Genomic DNA, 21,766 nt, shown 5'->3' on the forward strand with positions numbered 1-21,766 from the left:
TTTTCTTTGGCTTAACCGTAAGTTTGTCTTCTCAATCTGAGATTGTCTTTCTCTATGGAAATATGTTCCTTTTTATGAATTTTCAGATAACATAAGTGATATCATAGGACATTTCTCTTTCGCATTCTGAATTACTTCACGTTGTGTGATTAAGTGGTGCTGCATATGCCATTCTTTTACTTTTTTTTCGTGGCTAATATTCCATTCTGTACATATAGCACTTCTTTGTCCATTCATCTGTTTATGGACCTTTTTTTGCTTCCATGTCATGGCTATTTCAATATTGCTACAGTGCACACTTGTCTGCCTCTGTCTTTCCGATTCTGGTGGTCTTAGGTTACAGGCCCAGAAGGTGCCCTGCCGCATCATATGGTAGCACAATTTTTACTTTTTAAAGCAGCTCCATTCAGTTTTCCTTAGTGCTGTTACCCCGTAACATCCCACCAGCAGCTAGAAGGTACACATTTCTCTAAAACCCCTTCAGCATTGATAGTCTGTAGACTTTTGGCTGGTGGTCATTTGACTGGTGTGAGCTGAAACCTTTTTGGAGGTTGGATTTACATGTGGCTAATAATTCCTTATACTGAGCTTTAGGCATGTACTTTTTTCCTTTTCCTTTTTGTTACAGAGTGAGTACAACTTCCCTCTTCATATTGACTTCTTGAAAAATTTGTCATGTGTTGAATTTTCTTGCCTATTCCCTACCCCAGGGCATTTTTTGAGGGCAGGTGTCATTTACAGCCCTGCAGTCCTTGTGACTAATATTTCCATAGAGAGAGACAATCTCAGATTGAGAAGACAAACTTATGGTTAAGCCAAAGAAAAGGTGTGAGGAATGGATAAATTAGGATATTGGGGTTAACAAACATATACTAATACATATAAAATACATAATCCCCAAACACCTATGGAATACCAAGAGTGGTCTACTCAACACTCTATAATAACCTACATAGAAAAGGACACAAAGATCAAAAGTATTTTCTGTTTTCTATCTTTATTCTTCTCTTGCTATACCCATTATATGTATGTCATAACACTTTTAGTTGTTCCACAATTATTGATTATTTGTTTTTTTTGGTTTCTTTCCAGCCCATTTTCTTTTGAGATTTGAATGTTTCTCTTGATATGTGTTCAAGCTCAGAGATATTTATCCTCGGCCAGCTCTTTGGCTGCTAAAATGAAATACCAGAGACTTCGTAGTTTATAAACAACATAATATTTTACTCTCATAATGCCTGAGGTGCTTCCCCTAACTAAGGTCCTGATGCTGGTCCTAACTAGACGCTGATGTTGTCCCTAACGTAGGCCCTGATGTTGTCAATAGCTAAGGTCCTGACACTATCCCTAGCTAATGTCCTGACACTGCTCCTAACTAAGGCCATGACGCTGTCTCTAATTCCCTAAGTCTGTCTTTAACTAATGGCCTAACTTTTTCCCTAATTATGCTGTTACACTGGCACTAACAAAGACCCTGACACTGTCCCTAAGGCCCTGACATGTCCCTAAATAGACGCTGACAGTGTCCCTAACGTAGGCCCTGATACTGTCAATAACTAAGGTCCTGACGCTATCCCTAAGTCCCTGACACTGTCCCTAACTAAGGCCCTGACAATGTCCCTAACTAACACTTGTACTGTCTCTTACTAGGGGTCTCAAGTTTTCTCTAACAGAGGCCCTGATGCTGTTCCTAACTAAGGCCCTGAATCTGCCCCTAACTAATGTCCTGACAATGGCCCTACCTAACACTCTGAGGGTGGCCCTATTAATGTCCTGACAGTGTCCCTGAGGGCCTGACGCTCTTCCTAAGGACTTGATGCTATGTCTACCTAAGGCACGAACATTATCTGTAACTAATTACCTGACTCTTTCCCTAAGTAACACCCTAACTTTATCCCTAACACCCTGACACTAGTCCTAACTAAGGCCCTGACAATGTCCCTAAGTAACAGCCTGAACTGTGTCTAATTAAGTCCCTCAAGTTATCTCTAACTGAAGCCTTGACATTCTCTCTAACCAAGCCCCTGATGCCATCCCAAGCTAATGGCCTGAGCTATAACTTGTGAAGACCCAAACCCTGTCCCTAAGACCTTGACACTCTCCCTAACTTGGGCCCTGACGCTTTCCATAATAGACCAGGCTGTCACTAAATAACACCCTGATCCTGTCCATTACTAAAGCCCTGAATATGTCCCTAAGAAAGTCTATGAAGTGTCCCTAACTAACGGCCTGAACTGTCTCTTACTAAAGCCCTCAAGTTATTTCTGAGGTCCTGACAACACTGTCCCTAAGGCCCTGTTGCTGGCCCTAACTAACGTCCTGATGTTGAACATAATTGGGGCCCTGATGCTCTTCCTAACTAAGGCCTTGATGCTGATTCTACCTGAGGCCCTAAAACTGCCTGTAACTAATGACCTGACTCTTTCCCTAACTAACACCCTAATTTTGGCTCTCATTAATGCCCTGACAGTGGTCGACACAACAGCCCTGATGCTGACCCAGTCTAAGGCCTTGACGATACCCCTCATAACCTTAGATGCCCTCACTGTTGGCCTGACCCTGTCCCTAACCAAGGCCCTGACCCTCTTCCTAACTAAAGTTGTGATGATGCCTCTGCCTAAGGCACTAACACTGTCTATAATAATGCCCCAACTCTTTCCCTAACACCGTGATGCTGTCCCTAATAGCCTCATATACCTCTCAATACTTCCCTGATTCTGTCTATAACTAAGGCCCTGAATATGTCCCTAAATAAGTCTCTGACGCTGTCCCTAAGGCCCTGATGCGCTCTCTACCTGAGGCACTGACACTGTCTGTAATAATGGCCCGACTATTTCCCTAACTAACACCCTGATGCTGTCCCTAACTGAGGCTCTGAAGATGTCCCTAAGTAACAGCCTGAACTGTGTCAAATTAAGGCCCACAAATTATCTCTAACTGAAGCCTTGACATTCTCCCTAATGAAGTCCCTGATGCTGTCCCAAGCTAATGGTCTGAACTAGAACTTACAAAGTCCCTAACCCTGTCCCTAGGACGCTGACACTCTCCTTAACTTAGGACCTGACGTTGTCCCTCAGAGCCTAAGTGGTCACTAAATAATGCCCTGATCCTGTCCATTACTAAGGTCCTAAATATGTCCCTTAAAAAGTCAGTGAGGTGTCCCTAACTATCTCTTACTAAGGCCCTCAGGTTTTCTCTGAGGTCCTGACACTGTCCCTAACTAAGGCCCTGATGCTCTTCCTAACTAAGGCCTTGATGCTGTCTCTACCTGAGGCCCTGACACTGTCTACAATAATGGCCTGCCTCTTTCCCTAACTAATACCCTGACGATGTCCCTAATAGCTGCAGACATCCCACAATAACACCCTGACACTCGCCCTACCTACAGCTCTGAATCTGGCATTATTTAAGTCCATGAGAATACACCTAAGGGACAGCCTGAACTATTTCTAACTAAGTCCCTGACGGTGACCCTAATAGACTGAGATATCCAACACTATCGCCCTGATCCTGTCCATAACTAAGGCCCTGAATATGTCCCTAAGAAAGTCTCTTATGATGTCCCTAACTAACGGCCTGAACTCTCTCTTACTAAGGCCCTAAGTTATCTCTAACTGAGGCCCTGACACTGTCCCTAACTATGGCCCTGAAGCTGTCCCTCATAGCATTTACTGTCACTAAAAAACACCCCGATCCTGACCATTACTAAGGCCCTGAATATGTCCCTAAGAAAGTCTCTGATGTGTTCCTAACTAACGGCCTGAACTGTCTTATATTAAGGCCCTCAAGTTTTCTCTGAGGTCCTGACACTAGCCCTAACTAAGGCCTGGTGGCTGGCCCTAACTAACGTCCTGACACTGTCCCTAACATCGGTGAAGCTCCGATGCTCTTCTTAACTAAGGTCTTGACGAAGTCTCTACCTGAGGCCCTGCCACTGTCTGTAACTAATGACCTGACTCTTTACCTAACTAACACCCTAATTATATCCCTCACTAATGCCCTGACAATGGTCTTAACTTCGGCCCTGATGCTGGCCCTAACTAATGACATGACACTGGCCCTTACTAAGGCCTCACCCTGGGGTTGTCCCAGGCTGATGGGCAGTTTTTTCTTGTCCGCATCTCTAGCCAGCTGCCTGCCATTGGCCACTCTAAGATTCTGCGATGCAGTGGTCCCACGTGGGATGTGCCTGAGTAGGCTGACCTGCGAGAGGAGGGTCATGGCCACTCCGCCCTCCAGGGGACTGCAGCTCAGGGTAGGAATCACTCAGCCAGTGTCTGGACACGGTTCTGTGTCCTTGTTTGTTGTAAAACCCTTGGAGTTACCTCTAACATTTTTTAAATGGATCTCCCCCTCGGCATATTTATAATATAAATTATTTGCCACATTAAAATTCAGGAATGACATTATTAGAATGAGCAGGAAGACACAGGATGCCTCCCCAATGATCTATTACTTGGAGGATTTAAAATTCTAATGAAAACATTCATTCTCATCACCCTCTTGGGCATCAGTACAAGGCCGGAATCAGCTGCATTCTTCCATAATTTCTCTTTCAGATTTTTCATCATTAGTGTATAGGAATGCAAGAGATTTCTGTGCATTAATTTTGTATCCTGCAACTTTACCATATTCATTAATTAGCTCTAGCAGTTTTCTGGTGGCAGTTTTAGGATTCTCTATGTATAGTATCATGTCATCCGCAAACAGTGACAGTTTTACTTCCTCTTTTCCAATTTGTATTCCTTTTATTTCTTTTTCTTCTCTGATTGCCGTGGCTAGGACTTCCAGAACTATGTTGAATAATAGTGGTGAGAGTGGACATCCTTGTCTCGTTCCTGATCTTAGAGGAAATGCTTTCAGTTTTTCACCATTGAGAATGATGTTTGCTGTGGGTTTGTCATATATGGCCTTTATTATGTTGAGGTAGGTTCCCTCTATGCCCACTTTCTGGAGAGTTTTTATCATAAATGGGTGTTGAATTTTGTCAAAAGCTTTTTCTGCATCTATTGAGATGATCATATGGTCTTTATTCTTCAGTTTGTTAATATGGTGTATCACATTGATTGATTTGCGTATATTGAAGAATCCTTGCATCCCTGGGATAAATCCCACTTGATCGTGGTGTATGATCCTTTTAATGTGTTGCTGGATTCTGTTTGCTAGTATTTTGTTGAGGATTTTTGCATCTATATTCATCAGTGATATTGGTCTGTAATTTTCTTTTTTTGTAGTGTCTTTGTCTGGTTTTGGTATCAGGGTGATGGTGGCCTCATAGAATGAGTTTGGGAGTGTTCCTTCCTCTGCAATTTTTTGGAAGAGTTTGAGAAGGATGGGTGTTAGCTCTTCTCTAAATGTTTGATAGAATTCACCTGTGAAGCCATCTGGTCCTGGACTTTTGTTTGTTGGAAGATTTTTAATCACAGTTTCAATTTCATTACTTGTGATTGGTCTGTTGATATTTTCTGTTTCTTCCTGATTCAGTCTTGGAAGGTTATACCTTTCTAAGAATTTGTCCATTTCTTCCAGGTTGTCCATTTTATTGGCATAAAGTTGCTTATAGTAGTCTCTTAGGATGTTTTGTATTTCTGCAGTGTCTGTTGTAACTTCTCCTTTTTCATTTCTGATTTTATTGATTTGAGTCCTCTCCCTCTTTTTCTTGATGAGTCTGGCTAATGGCTTATCAATTTTGTTTATCTTCTCAAAGAACCAACTTTTAGTTTTATTGATCTTTGCTATTGTTTTCTTTGTTTCTATCTCATTTATTTCTGCTCTGATCTTTATGATTTCTTTCCTTCTGCTAACTTTGGGTTTTGTTTGTTCTTCTTTCTCTAGTTTCTTTAGGTGTAAGGTTAGATTGTTTAGTTGAGATTTTTCTTGTTTCTTTAGGTAGGCTTGTATAGCTATAAACTTCCCTCTTAGAACCGCTTTTGCTGCATCCCATAGGTTTTGGGTCGTCGTGTTTTCATTGTCATTTGTCTCTAGGTATTTTTTTATTTCCTCTTTGATTTCTTCAGTGATCTTTTGGTTATTTAGTAACGTATTGTTTAGCCTCCATGTGTTTGTCTTTTTTACGTTTTTTTCCCTGTAATTCATTTCTAATCTCATAGCGTTGTGGTCAGAAAAGATGCTTGGTATGATTTCAATTTTCTTAAATTTACTGAGGCTTGATTTGTGACCCAAGATGTGATCTATCCTGGAGAATGTTCCGTGCGCACTTGAGAAGAATGTGTAATCTGCTGTTTTTGGATGGAATGTCCTATATATATCAATTAAATCTATCTGGTCTATTGTGTCATTTAAAGCTTCTGTTTCCTTATTTATTTTCATTTTGGATGATCTGTCCATTGGTGTAAGTGAAGTGTTAAAGTCCCCCACTATTATTGTGTTACTGTCGATTTCCTCTTTTATAGCTGTTAGCAGTTGCCTTATGTATTGAGGTGCTCCTATGTTGGGTGCATATATATTTATAATTGTTATATCTTCTTCTTGGATTGATCCCTGGATCATTATGTTGTGTCCTTCCTTGTCTCTTGTAACATTCTTTATTTTAAAGTCTATTTTATCTGATATGAGTATAGCTACTCCAGCTTTCTTTTGATTTCCATTTGCATGGAATATCTTTTTCCATCCCCTAACTTTCAGTCTGTATGTGTCCCTAGGTCTAAAGTGGGTCTCTTGTAGACAGCATATATATGGGTCCTGTTTTTGTATCCATTCAGCCAGTCTACGTCTTTTGGTTGGGGCGTTTAATCCATTCACGTTTAAGGTAATTATCGATATGTATGTTCCTATGACCATTTTCTTAATTGTTAAGGGTTTGTTTTTGTAGGTCCTTTTCTTCTCTTGTGTTTCCCACTTAGAGAAGTTCTTTTAGTATTTGTTGTAGAGCTGGTTTGATGGTGCTGAATTCTCTTAGCTTTTGCTTGTCTGTAAAGTTTTTGATTTCTCTGTCAAATCTGAATGAGATCCTTGCTGGGTAGAGTACACTTGGTTGCAGGTTTTTCTCTTTCATCACTTTAAGTATAATTGTGCCACTCCCTTCTGGCTTGTAGAGTCTCTGCTGAGAAATCAGCTGTTCCCTTGTATGTTATTTGTTGTTTTTCCCTTGTTGCTTTCAGTAATTTTTCTTAGTCCTTAATTATTGTCAATTTGATTACTATGTGTCTTGGCATGTTTCTCCTTGGGTTTATCCTGCCTGGGACTCTCTGTGCTTCCTGGACTTTGGTGACTATTTCCTTTCCCATGTTAGGGAAGTCTTAGACTATAATCCCTTCAAATATTTTCTCGGGTCCTTTCTCTCTCACTTCTCCTTCTGGAACCCCTATAATGTGAATGTTGTTGCATTTAATATTGTCCCAGAGGTCTCTTAGGCTATCTTCATTTCTTTTCATTCTTTTTTCTTTATTCTGTCTGTGGCAGTGAATTCTACCATTCTGTCTTCCAGGTCACTTATCCGTTCTTCTGCCTCAGTTATTCTGCTATTGATTCCTTCTAGTGTATTTTTCATTTCAGTTATTGTATTGTTCATCTCTGTTTGTTTGTTCTTTAAATCTTCTAGGTGTTTGTTCTTTAATTATTCTAGGTCTTTGTTAAACATTTCTTGCATCTTCTCCATCTTTGCCCTCATTCTTTTTCCAAGGTTCTGGATTATCTTCACTATCATTATTCTGAATTCTTTTTCTGGAAGGTTGCCTATCTCCACCTCATTTAGTTGTTTTTCTGGGGTTATCTTGTTCCTTCATCTGGTACAAAATCCTCTGCCTCTTCATGTTGTCTATCTTTCTGTGAATGTGGTTTCCCTTCCACAGGCTCTGTAATTGTAGTTCTTCTTGCTTCTGCTATCTGCCCTCTGGTGGATGAGGCTATCTAAGAGGCTTGTGCAAGCTTCCTGATGGGAGGGACTGGTGGTGGGTAGAGCTGGCTGTTGCTCCGTTGGGCAGAGCTCAGTAAAACTTTAATCCACTTGTCTGATGATGTGTGGGGCTGGTTTCCCTCCCTGTTGGTTGTTTGGCCTGAGGCAACCCAGCACTGGAGGCTACCTGGCTCTTTGGTGGGGCTAATGGCAAATTCTGGGAAGGCTGACACCAAGCAGTATGTCCCAGAACTGCTGCCAGTGTCCTTGTCCCCATGGTGAGCCACAGCCACGCCCCGCCTCTGCAGGAAACCCTCTAACACTAGCAGATTGGTCTGGTTCAGTCTCCTATGGGGTCACTGCTCCTTCCCCTGGGTCCCAATGTGTACACTACTTTGTGTGTGCCCTCCAAGAGTGGAGTCTCTTTTTTGCCCCAGTCCTGTCAAAGTCCTGCAATCAAATCCTGCTAGCCTTCCAAGTCTGATTCTCTAGGAATTCCTCCTCCTGTTGCCGGACCCCCAGGTTAGGAAGCCTGACATGGGGCTCAGAACCTTCACTCCAGTGGGTGGACTTCTGTGGTATAAGTGTTCTCCAGTTTGTGAGTCAACCACCCAGCAGTTATGGGATTTGATTTGATTGTGATTGCACCCCTCCTACTGTCTCATTGTGGCTTCTCCTTTGTTTTTGGATGTGGGGTATCTTTTTTGGTGAGTTCCAGTGTCTTCTCGTCAATGATTGTTCAGCAGTTAGTTGTGATTCCAGTGTTCTCTCAAGAGGGAGTGAGCGCACATCCTTCTACTCCACCATTTTGAACCAATCTGCACTGGTGGGTTCTTAATTAACAATGGGAATGGTAATGTTAAAAGTCCTGAATCAGGATTGAAATATTTACCCCCCACATGTACAGGTGTAAGAACCTGGGGACGCCGTGTGCACACAGCACCCTTAGGGCTTCCGACTTGACCCCTCAACATTCTGGTGTCCAACCACTGCTTTAGGATTTCTGGGGGCCCAATGCTGACTCTAAGAGTTCCGTAATCCAGCCTCTGTCTGCCTTTAGTGAGACCCACATTTCCAGAATCCTACAGGGCAGGGTCGGTGTGACTGTTCTGTGTCTTCTCTAACAAATGACCACAAGCCGGGTGGTTTAAAACAACAGGAATTCATCCTCCCCCAGTCCTGGAGTTCAGACATCTGAGATCAAGGTGTTGTAGGACTGCAGTCCCTCCAGAGGCTCCAGGATAGGGTTCTCCCTGCCTTTTCCAGCTACTGGGGGCTCCAGGCGTCTACAGGCTTGCGGTGGTATCCCTCCCGTCTCTGCCTCTGTCTTCACGTGGCATCTCCTGTGTCTGGGTCTCTCCTCTTTTGTCTCTTACAAGGACGCTGTCATTGGATTGGGGGCCACTCTAACCCAAGATGACCTCCCTCGAGATCCTTAACTACATGTACGAAGACCCTTTTCCCAGATATGGTCCTGTTCACATGTTCTGGGGGGACACATCTTTTGGGACCACCATTCAATCCATTATCTGTGTATAAAATAACCCTCATTTTAGGAGTTTACCAAGGTCTCATATAGCTTGGTACAGACAACAGCCATGTGGGTGGGGGTCTGGTGATGATGAGGACCCTAGAGTCACCTGTAAAGGATCAAAGCCTGGCTTCATCAGAAAGTGAGCTCTTCCACCATGGGGCCTGTGGAAACAGCCACTCCACTCTGTCCATGGAAAGGGACCCAGTGCCAAGTCCTGAAGTGGTTACCTTGCAAAGCTGGCTCTTCTGGGATTTCATAATCAATAGCATCATGTAACCAATAACTATGGGCTTGGAGGAATTGCTTTCTGGTATGTGATGAGAGCACTGTCAGTTTAGGCACAGCAAGCCTAGATTAGGAATGTTTGAAGGGGAAGAGTTTGAGAGATTGTGAAGCTTGGTTGTCAAGGAAACTGAGCAGGTTTTTCAAGGTTGTCAAAGAAGTTTCTCTCTTAAACTGAAGGCATGGCTGGGAGAGCTGAACTCCAGGGATCCTTTAAATGGGATGCTCTGAAGCACCATCACCTGAGTGGTAATCTCATCGTGAGCTGGGGTTCACGAAAAGTTTTATGAGATCAAGCCTGACTTTCTGTGACAGCTGGGGAGGGGTTTGTAAAGCACCTTGGCTTTTAGAGCAAAGGTTTGTTGCTGGAACAAAGTGTCTCCCCAAAATGGGCCGAAGCGGAAGATGTCTCTGTCCCCTTCTTGTTAGAGTCCAGGGCAGCTGGGTGTCGGAGCCCAGGCCCTGTCCCTCTTGTTTCTCCTCCCTGCTTCCAGGTGAGAGCTCTAACCAGCAGGGTGGGGTGACGACGGGGACATCACGCCCTCCGTCCTAGGATGCAGGCTGGCCAAGCCCCTCACTACCTCCAACCTTTCCCCTTGGTAACACGAGACATTGGATCCCAGCTGTAAGGGGTGGGAAGGCTGGGGGTGCAGGGTAGCCGTGAACAGGAAAAAGGGAAATGGGTTCTGATGGGCAGCTGGGCGGCTCTCTTCTGAGTGTTGCCCAGACGCTAGCACACAGACTCTGGGTCCTGTGAAGCTTCAATGCTTTGTGGTTCTGGAAATCCTATAGGAGACAGTCCACAGCAGGTAAAGCTAATGCTGTCAGTGGAGGTGGTGAAGCCAAAGATCTGCAGTTCAGACTAAAGGTGCCTATGTACATACAAGACAAAGCCATCTCGTGTGAATGTAGTTCAGACACGTTTAACATGAATGCAATCATGTTATGCCTAACATCTTCTATCTTGTACCTCCCCTCAGGGACCCCCTCCTTAGTTCCTGTGGCTCCTGTAACTCATGTACAGGGGAATGGAGAGTGGGCCCTGTCCAGTCTGAGCCCTGAGTTACCCTGTGTGTGAGTCTGCTCGGGGCTGCCGTAACAAATACCACAGACAGGGCAGCTTAAACGACAGACATCTCCCAGTCCTGGATGCTGTCTGAGATCAAGGTGTTTCTTCTGAGGTTTCTCTCCTTGGCATGTCGACAACCAACTTCTCCCCATGTCTTCACATGGTCTCCCTCTGTGCCTATCTGTGTCCTAATCTTTTCTTGTAGGACATCAGTTCTATTGGATTAGGATCCACCCTAGTGACCTCATTTTTACCTTGATCGCCTCTTTGAAAACCCCGTCTCCAAATACAACCACATCCTGGGGTTCTGGGGGTTAGGGATTCAACATGTGAATTTGTGGGGTACATGGCTAAGCCCACATCATCCTGCTTAGGAACCAATATGTGCCTCGGTCCCTCCTTCCCTCAAGTCTCACGGGGATCATGCGATGGCTCAGGGAGAGTTTGTGCAGAGTTTGTGTCCCAGCTGGGGAACCCTTCTCTGCTCTCTTTGATCAGGCAGTGACGGTGTGTTGCTAGTCCCGTCCTGAGGTGAGCAGTTCTGGGGTTTTGTGCCGTGTCGCCTGGCCTACTGAGATGTTCATTGTCAGGGAAACCAGGAGGCAGCAGCCTAGTGGGGATGCCGGAGACTCTCAGGGCCATGATGGACACCTCTCTCACCAGACACCCCAGCAAAAGTGAGGAAAACTTTGCGGGGGTGTACAGGTGGGAGAGAGTCAAAGTCTCGTTTATGCTTCAGAAAGACCACTCTTTGGGGTGGGATAAGATGCACTTTGGGGGAAGTGAACTTTGTCAGGGCCTAATGGAGGGATTGGGCTTGGGCCAGGGCTGTGGGTGTAGAGGTGAAATAGTGTGGGGACTGGCCACAGACTCTGGAGGAGGAGCTGACAGTCACTGGGGCACAAAGAGAGTGAGAGGCTGGGAAGCCCCAGTGTTACCGAGCCAAACTTGGGTCCACTTGCCCGAGTGCAGTAAAGCCAATCTACAGACACCGGTTGTGGTGAAGGAAAGTAGAGCTTTAAGTGTAAATGTGCCAATATAAGGAGGACAGGTGGCTTGTGCTCTAAAAGCCCGAACTCCCTGAGGGATTTCAGCAAAGCATTTTTAAGGCCAGTTTAAGGAGGGTGGTCACAGGGTATGTGATCAGCTGGTGCACAATTCTCTGGTTGATGGTGAGGTAACAGGCAGTTAACATTGTAAATTCTTAGGCACCAGAAGCTCTGGGGCTACCTGTTCATGATCATCAAGTAGTTAATTTATTCCACTTGGTGGTGGTTTTAGCATCTGTAAAACAACTCAGGAAGCGTACATCAGATACTGTTATCCAGGTACTTCAGAGAGGAGCTACAACAGAGGATATGGGGGAGGGGTCTGTCCTGGGAAGGCTCCATAGGGTCCTGCTCGGTTACAGCTGGTGCCTGGGCTTGGCAACCTGGGAAGGTGGGGCTGCTCCTGGCTGTGGGTAGCTGCAGGATCACAGTCCTCTGAGGGGCCTGTTAGCCCCCAAGGTGAGATGGGGATGCAGTGGCTGGACAGAGGCGTCTGGCCTGGGAGAGGGGTCCAGGCTGGAAATGTCATTGGAATCATCACAGGGAGGGAGAGGAAAGGCCAATGGGGGCAGGTAAGTCACAGCAGATTACGTGCAGGTGACTGTGGTCCTGTTGGAAGCAACTCAGAGCCAGAAAGGAGTGACCGTCAGGGGCTCAGCTTCATTCTCTTGTTCCTTTGTAAAACCACTGTGTCAGAGTTTGAGACACCGCCAGGAGACTTCTTGGACCAGTGCTGCCATGGCTTCATCAAAAGGCCCAGGGGGAACACAGAACCACAGCACGCCCTGCCCATGTCCACATTGGGAATGTATCCCATCGGGGCACCGTGGCTCACAGACTTCAGGGAACCTCTGCCTTCAAGACTGGTCCTCCTCCTTCCTCTCACCTGCTGGTCAGAGGCCCAGGAATCCCTAAAACTGGCTCCATCCCCAGGGCCTGGATTCTGGGACAGTTTAGGGGTAAGCAAAACCCTTATGCTCCTTTATCTGCCTAGGGGTGATAATGTCTTAAAATCTGCAATTGACTGATTATGAAGGACTGAGTGTTTCCAGCAGGTATGGGTGGAAAGATGGGGTGTGAAGTTCCCCCGGCCAGTCAGCATCCTCCCAGGAAGCCCAGATCCAGGATTACGAGGGCAGAGGCTCTCCTCTTGATAACTTGTAACTTCCCACTCCCACAGCAAGGAGCCTGGCTCCCAGCATCTGCCATTTAACTATGCATTGCTCCTTTCCAGGTTACACGTGCAGAGGTTTCAGAATTGTTAGGTACTACACCCTGGAAATAACTTCATAAAATAAAGCCCTCTGTTTATGTACGGTCCATTTTGCCTTTAGTCTACAGATTCCATTCATTTCCAAAGGTAACTTAGGTCAGCACCTTTTACCCCATCCCCTACAGTGAGTTTTTTTCCATATATTTCTAATAGAGTTAGATTCTGTCACATTATGTATTCCATCCTGCAACACTCCTACATTGTAAATAACTAAATTTGAATAGATTATATGATTGACCCCTTGGGATGTACACATCTATGGGCTTAGACAAATGCATAGTGACAGGTATCCATCCTAGAGTATCACGTGGAATACTTCAAACCCCCCACCTCATGATCTGCTTATCATCTATGTACCTTTGCCTTTCCTAGAATGTCATCAATGGGATCATACTGTGTGCAGCCTCCTCAGACAAGATTCTTTCACTTAGCAGTATATACTGAAGATTTATCCATGTCTTTCCATAGGTTGATGGTGCATTCCTTTCTACTGCTGAGTAGTATTCCATTGCACGTGTATGGGAGGAAAAACAATTTTCCCTCTACTTTTCTAGGTTCTTGGTTGAGACACACCCCTGCCCCCCAATAATAAAACACAGGTTACCAGGAGAAAAACAGAAGTTTAATAACATGTATACCCCCTGTATACAGGGGAGATACCAAGGAAAAATGAATCACTCTCTGAAGTGACCAAAGCCATCACCTTAAATACCATCTTCAGCTAAAAACAGAAGAAAGCTGTTGGGAAGGGGGAAGCCAGTTATGACAGGTTATCATGAATAGCACAGTAAACAAGGGTATGATTGTTTGCACATTTAAGTCAGGACTTCTTCACTGATAACAGTTACTTGTGATTTCATTATCCTTATATTTCTGGTGCAAAGAGGGACATACCCTTTAAAATGGAGACTTCTCCATTGTAAATGTCCTTCAGAAAAGGGCAATCTCTACTCAGTTTTCTGAGATTCCTTTTTTTTAAGCAGACTGAAATAATCCTATGCCAGAGAGGCATATTTTGGGGTGGCATATTCTACTTGCCTTGACATAGATGTACCCCAGTTTGCTTATGCATTCATCTATTGAAGGACATTCTGATTTCCTCAAGTTTTTAGCCATTATGAGTAGAGCTTCTGTGCATAATTGCATCTTTGTTTGCATTTGGACATAGATTTTCAAAGCAGTTGCCTAAATACTGGAAGCACGATTGTTGGATCCCAAGGTGAGACTTTTTTAGCTTTGGAAAGAAGTGACAAACTGTCTAACAAAGTGGCTGTACATGCATCCTACCAATAAGCAGGGAGAGTTCCTGTTGTTCCTCACCCTCTAGCAATTGGTCTTTTCATTATTTTGAGTTTGGCTGTCCTTATCTTGGAGAGGCACCAGTGAGTGGTGGCGTGAAGTGAGATCTTAATTCCCTGGCCAGGAATTGAACCTGGTTACCCTGGATGAAAACTAGGAATGCTAGCTACCACACCCCCTGGCTCTTGCCCCCAGTGAAAAATGCATTTCTTACAGAGGCAAACTGTAAAAACAGGTACAAAGTTTATTATTAGAGACATAGCACAACAACAGGTGGGAGAGCACACAGAGAAACAGTTTGTTTAGTTAAGACAGAAGCAAGGCAGAGATGCACACCCGGAGAGAAAGGGTGTGGGCATCCCCCCAATGAGGAAGAGTGCAGTAAAGAGGCGGTTAAGTCACTTATATAGGGCAGTTCTTCCGGGTCTCTGTTTACCTCTGGCCAATTACCTGGTTTCTTTTTCCACACCTGCCCTGCCCTAGGACCCTGCCCAACATGCGTGTGCAACATTTTTCCAAGGTGGATTACAGCCCAGAGACCTATGGGACGGCCTTAGCATCAACTATTATGGGGTGGTTTCTCTTCCTTTTTGAGCCCCAAGGAGCCTTTCTGCACATGTGCAATGTCTCCCTTGCCCCAAGGATGGAAAATGTATGACCTCTTGATCTTTTAGCAGGGTTTAGTCCCACTCTGTCCTTGCCATAAAAGTGTCCAATGTCCAGTTATTTACCCTGTTTCTGTTGCTGGTTTTTATATCGAGGTGCAGATCTCGAAATATAGACAGGAGTCCAGTCATAAACAAGTAGTCCTGGAGCCCGTTTGTCTCTTGCTTCAGGAAATGTAAACAGGGGGCTGGTAATGAATTTCCGACCTGGAGCCCATCTTCTTCTCACCCCAGGAAGTGTGAACAGGAGGCCAGTTGTACATGTCTAACCTGGAGACCATCTATCTCCTGCCTCAGTCCTAATAGGTGTGCTGTGATATCTCATGATTTTAATTTGTAATTCCCTAACGGTGTATGATGTTGACCATGTTTTTGTATGACTTTTACTATCTGTATATCTTTTTTGGCTGGATGTCTGTTCAGATCCTAACCCATTTTTTATGGGGTTGTTTTAGAGGTCCTTGTCTATTTTGAGTCCAAATCCTTTATCAGATACAAGTTTTGCAAATATTTTTCTCCCAGTTTGTGGCTTGTCTTTTGATTTTCTGAATAAGGTCTTTGAGAGTAGAAAATTTTAATTTCATAAAGTCCATATGATTACTTTTTTCTTTTGTGGATTGACTTTTTGTGTTGTGTGTTAAAACTCAAAGCGCATGATCTCCAGACCAAACGCAAGGTCATGTAGATTTTCTAGGTTTATCTCTGTAATTTTTACAGTTTCACATTTTAAATGTCTGTTAATAAATTTGAGTGAGTTTGGCGTGAGTTTTAAAGTTTGTGTCTACAGTCATTTCATTTCATACAGTTTCCAGTTAATTGTTCCTTAACTATTTTGGAGAAGTCATGGGATACTTGACTGTATTTCAGTTTGAATTTCCACAGTTTAGTGGATGCCTCAGAAGTGTCCTCAGTGGGAGGGGCCTCCACTGAATTGGGAGGCAGCTTGGTCTGCATGTTCCCATTGGCTGGCAGGGAACGTGAGCCCGCCTCCCTGACCCTCCGCGGGAATGCGCATTCAGCCTGCAGACTTGGCTCCACGAGCCGTTGACGGGAGCCCCGTCTCCTCAGGACCCGTCGGGGCTTTGGCTTCTGGAACACGCGGGGCTGAGTCCATGCTGACGGTTGGGCTTTGGGACAACCCAGAGTCGAGTCCACACTAACGGAGGCCGGGTCTCCTCAGGACCCACTGGGGCTTCAGCTTTGGGACATCGTGGGGTCCGTTTCTCTCTGACAGGAGCCTGGTCTCCTCAGGACCTGCCGGGAGGTGATGCCGCTGAGGGAAAAGGGGAGGAAAAGTAGGGAGAAGGTTCCTGTGTGTGGCTGACAGCTGAGGGTGTCTGTCTTCAGAGGAGCCAGGAGAGGAAGGGCTTGATGTGGAAAACTGGATTTTTGGCCACTTTTGTAGGTGATGTAGACAGAGTGCAGTGTTGTTCTTTGGCGTGTGGTGTCTGGTTTTCCCAGCACCATTTATTGAGGGGACTGTCCTTTCCCTGGTGTATGTTCTTGGTTCCTTTCTTGTGAATTAACTGACCACATGCCTGTAGGTTTATTCCTGGGCTCTCTGCTCTGTTCCTATGGTCTGTGTGCCTGTTTTTGTGCCAATTCCACACTTTTTTGGGACTGTAGCTTCGTAATGAAGTGTGAAGTCAGGGAGCGAGATGCCTCCAGGCCGTTCTCCTTCCTCAGTGTCGCTTTGGCTCTTCTGGGTCCTTTGTGGCTCCACACAAATGTTAAGATTGTTTTGTTTCTATGAAATGTCATTGACATTTTGGTAGTGGTTGCGTATATGTGTACATTGCTTTGGGTAGCATGGACATTTTCACAATATTTTCACCCATGCGCACAGGATACCTTTCCATTGATTTGTGTCTGTTCAGTTTCTTTCATCAATGTCTTAGTTTTCAGTGTGCAGGTCTTTCAAGTCCTTGGTTAAATTTATTCCGAGTTTTTTGGGGGATGAAATTATAAATGGAATTGTTTTCTTAATTCGTGTTTCTGATAGTTCATTATTAGTGTATAGAATCACAAATGATCCTGTAGTTTTACAGAATTCATTTTTTTAGTTCTGACCATTTTTTTGGTGGTTTTATGTGAAAACCTAGAATTCAGAAATCGCACTGTTTTCCACTACACCCAGGTCATCCACAGCGCCCAAGACCTAGTGGCTCCTAATATTATCTTCCCACGGTGTCTCTTAATACCATGTGGACAAAGTGATTAACATCACTTTGGTTGAATTTGGTCTGGGTAAGTCTTGGCCTCTCTAGCAATGTTTGATGTCATCGCTGATTTTCTGGCATGTTACTGACATGGTTGTATTGAAAAGTATTTTCTAGTAAATTTCAAATGTTTAAACTTTAAACAGCAGTACAAAGTTGTCTACATTCACACCAAATACTGCAGTATGTTTTGGCCAAAACAGGGCCAGTCTCCCAGGGAACCAGGACATATCCCCAAAATGAGGGATAATTATGGTTTCCACATTATAATCCTATCCACAGGACCACTTCAGCTTTCACCAGCTGCCCCAACTTTGTGGAAATGTCTTTTTCCATTCTAATCCAGTTTTCTTTTTCTGGAACCATCACTAGGGCTTTCCCTCATTTTAAAAACCTTCATGGATTTTAAGTGTACAAGATGAGTATGATCTGGGTGGCTTATCCTGTATGGCTTCTTTCACTTAGGATGTTTTCAGTGTTTATCCATGTTGTAACATGTATCATTTTTTTCATTGTGATTGAAAACACAAAACATTTATCATTTAAGTCGTTTTAAGTATACACTTCTGTAGCATTAAGTACATTCACATTGTTGTAAAAACATCCTCACCATCCATCTCCAGAACTCTTTCCTTTTCCCCAAGTGAAACCGTAACCATTAAACACTTATTCCCCTCAACCCCTGGCAAACTTATTCTACTTTTTGTCTTTGAATTTGACTTATCTGGATACCTCATACTAGTGGAATCATAGAATGTTTGTCCTTTTGTGTCTGGTTTGTTTCACTTAACATAATGACTTCAAGGTTCATCCACATTGCAACCTGTGTGAGAATTACCCTAGTTTTAAAGGTTGAATCATATTCCATTGTGTATATACTACACTGTATTTATGCATCCATCTGTTGAAGGACACTTGTGTTGTCCACCTTTTGGCTATTGTGAATAATGTTGCTATGAATATGGGGTACAGATATCTGTTCCAGTCCTTGCTTTCTAATATTTTGGGTGTATACCCTGGAGCGGAATTGAGGGGTCATACGTTAATTCCATGTTTAAGTTTTTGAGGAGCCGCCATACTGTTTTCCACAGCAGCAGCACAATTTTACTTTATGCCTTTGTATGACAGAATAATGCAGCTTATGGATCTACCTTATTTTGCTTATCCATTCACCCGTTGGTGGACATTTTAATTGTTTCTAACCTGGGCTATTGTGAACATTGCCGCTATGAATATTGATGTATAAGTTTTTATTTGAACACCTGTTATCAGTTCTTTGGGTGTATATCTAGGAGTAGAGTTGTTGAAACATATGATAATTATATTTTTTTGTTTTTGAGAAAATGCCAAAGTTTTGTACACATAGGTTGCACCATTTTACATTTCCATAAGTAAAATTTAAGGATTCCAATTTCCCTACATTGTTGCCAACATTTGTTATTTTTATTTATTTTTAATATAACCATTCTAGTGTGTGTGAAGGGGTTTCACACTGTGGTCTTAATTTGCATTTCCATCATGACTACTGATGTTTGACATCTTTTCATGTGCTTGTTGACCATTTGTATGCCTTGTCTGGAGAACAGTCTATGCAAGTCCTTTGTGCATTTCAAAAATTGGGTTGCTCTTTTATTGAGTGGTAAAAATTCTTGATATATTCTGGATAAAGACTCTTATCAGATATATAATGTGCCTATATTTTCCTCCATTCTGTGGGCTGTCTTTTTACTTTCTGGATAGCCTCTTTTGATGTACAAAAGTTTGTAATTTTGAGGAACTCCAGATTATCTGTTTTTTTTTCTTTCATTGCTTGTGTTTTAGGGTCAGATCTAAGAAACTATTGTTAAATGCAGGGTCATGAATCCCTTGGTTTATTCCAGAGTACCATCATCCCTCGGTATCCACTGGGCTAGGGTTTAGGTCTGGGGTTTGAGTCAGGTCAGGGTTTAAGGGTCAGGGGTCAGGGTTATGGGTCAGGGTTTGAGAGTCAGGGTAGAGGGTCTAGGGTTCTGGGGTTAGGGTGTTAAGGTTAGAGGTTAGGGTTCTCTAGGGTTAGGGCTAGGTTTAAGCATAACTGGCCCCCATTGCCCTTCCTTTCTCCTCTCCGAGGTCTCCAGGATGGATAACATTTGCCCAGGGTCACATGTGAGTCAGGGAGTTGAGCTGTACCACTGTATTTCTATCCCCCAGTCCTGGGCTCTGAGAGAAGAATGAAATGTCTGTACTGTCTCTGAGTGTTTCAAATTGAACTCGATGTCAGTCATGGGTTGTGGAGGGTGTCAGGAGTCATGCATGGTTGCTTCCTGCCCTCCCATCTGGGAAAGGTGGTGCTGGCCCTACTCTGCCAGGGCAGCCCCAGTTCCAGCAGAGTGCCCAGAGAGGAGGGCACTCAGTGGACATGTGTGGATTAATGCAGGACTGGGTGTAGCAATGTGCCAGCCCCCTGCCTACTTGAGGGCTGGTGGGGCCCTCCTGGGACTGAAGGCATCCTTTGTCCCATCGGAGTGGGTATCAATAGACAATCAAGTCTCAGGCAGGACAGTCCTTGACCTCTGACCATTCAGGGAGGCATCTGTGGTCCTCTAGCTCAGTTCAGCCTGGGCCCTGTCAAGACCCCGTGGACAATAAGTGAGCTGACCATGGTGGTGAGCAATGGAACATCTACCTGGGCATTGTAGCCTTTCCTTTGAGATGTTTCAACTACCAACATCCATGTGGTTGAGAAAAGGGCCTCCCCTTCACAGCCTTCACAGCCTCCACAGCCTCATAGCCTGCCAAGAGAGGTAATAACCCTCTAAATATTTGAGTGTGTCCCTGACACAACAAGCATACAGCAGACCATGGCCCTGCAATCCTTTGTCCTTTTAGTTGTTAGAAATTTTGACATTCATATTCATTAAGAGTCAAAGTTATGGGAGTAACTGGGCCTCCCAATGGGAGATTCACACTGAGACTGCATTGTCTTGGAGAGCCATATGCATCCATGTGGCCTCTGGAAAGCTTGCCAATTATGGGTTCCATGGCATGGAATAATTCTTGAGCCTCCCATTACTTCATTGCACAAGAGTTTCCTTACCACCCTAGCATTTGGTTTCTTCCCTTAGTAAAGGAGACAGAAGAAACTGGAAAAGGAGCAGTATTGTTTTTCAGGGATGGGTAATTAATATGGCAAGGGAGATGGCATAACTCAAGGGCTTCCACCTCTCAGGGGCAGGAATGAGGTCTGTGTGTCTTCTGAGGGCACATGGGCTGTTCTGGGCCAGCCTCTGAGATGTGAGGACCTGATGCCCAAGGCGGGAGACTTGAGTTTACCAACAACAATGATCCTGCCTTTTCAGCAATTCAAAGAACTTCTTGCAGTCTTGGCAAGACAGTAAAAGCACTGGATGAGTAGCTGCAGACCCTGACCCTAAGTGAACCCCTTTCTTCCTTTTGTGTCAGATTCTGTGCTATGCTGTGAGCTGTCATTGACATAGAATCTGCTGCTTTCTCGCAGCCAGCACCTGTTCTCATGCCCAAGTTTAGTGCCTCAGTTTTCCTTTGGGAATTACATCTCATCTGCTTCCAGTCCAAATAGTTCCAGAAGGATGAGCCCATGTTCCACCCAGCTCGAAGATGGGTTTACAACCCACATCTAGCCAGTCCCATTTTCCATCTTCTGGTGATGGGTCAAGGATGAGAATGAAACCCAAGCCAGGCCAAAGGTATTCAAAACCATGACTTTTCTTAGAACCCAAGAAAAGGAGAAACCTTTTCTCGGAAAAAGGATGGTGAGTGGTTGTCAGCCTAGAGTTGCTGTTGGCCCAAGGGCAGAGAGAGAGACTGTGCCTGTGAATGAGGTCCCCCAAAGGCAATGAGCAGGACAAAGGTTTGGAGAGAAACAAGGTCACACAGAGAGTGTGAGACATTGGACCTTGCCAGGTCCAAACCCATTCTTAAACTTGCCACTTGTAAGTATTAATTTATTTCTACCCTTATAATAAATACTAATTTATTTTACTTCAGTAAGTGTGTCCAGTTGCTGGGAATAAAAAAAGTCCTAGTTGACATATCCGAATCAATAATCCCTGATCCATCCTCAGGTGTCCTCACTGAGTAGGTGTGGCTGGGGGAGATGAAGACACTGGGTGGGGTCATATACTAGGGGAGCTGCCAAACAGCTCTGTCCCTGTTCCTTCCATGTCCTGGGAGAGGGAATCCCTGGAACAGTGATAGGATAACCAATAAGGAAAGAGGTTCCTCAGTGGTTAATTAGTCTTTTTGTATTTTCCTTAATTTAGGGTCCATTTTGGTAACCTGTTTTTACAAAGCAATCACCCGTTTCCTCTAGATTTCCAGTTTGTTACAATAGGTTTCTCTTATTTGACTTTTAATTTTTCCAGTCTAATTTTCTACAGAATCATCACAAATAATGAACAAATATTGATACTTTATTATTAACTTTAGTCTCTATTCATGTTCCCTTTGTTATACCTTTCCTTGTTCCAGGGTCTCAAAGGACATGGGGTCATCATGTCTATT

The 21,766-nt window shown here is 44.1% G+C and overlaps 1 long non-coding RNA gene across 1 annotated transcript in view; it reads left to right on the forward strand.

The window, feature by feature from the left end:
• The first annotated feature begins 310 nt into the window (after positions 1-310).
• The window catches only part of LOC309654217, a 41,333-nt gene continuing 19,877 nt past the window's right edge, over positions 311-21,766 (forward strand). Inside the window, exon 1 of the long non-coding RNA XR_014260046.1 lies at positions 311-550. This is a non-coding gene — a long non-coding RNA (uncharacterized lncRNA). The remainder of the gene's footprint in view (positions 551-21,766) is intronic.

Source organism: Balaenoptera physalus, assembly GCF_965194825.1.
Source record: "Balaenoptera physalus genome assembly, contig: HAP1_SCAFFOLD_2328, whole genome shotgun sequence".
NCBI classification, from domain to species: Eukaryota; Metazoa; Chordata; class Mammalia; order Artiodactyla; family Balaenopteridae; genus Balaenoptera; species Balaenoptera physalus.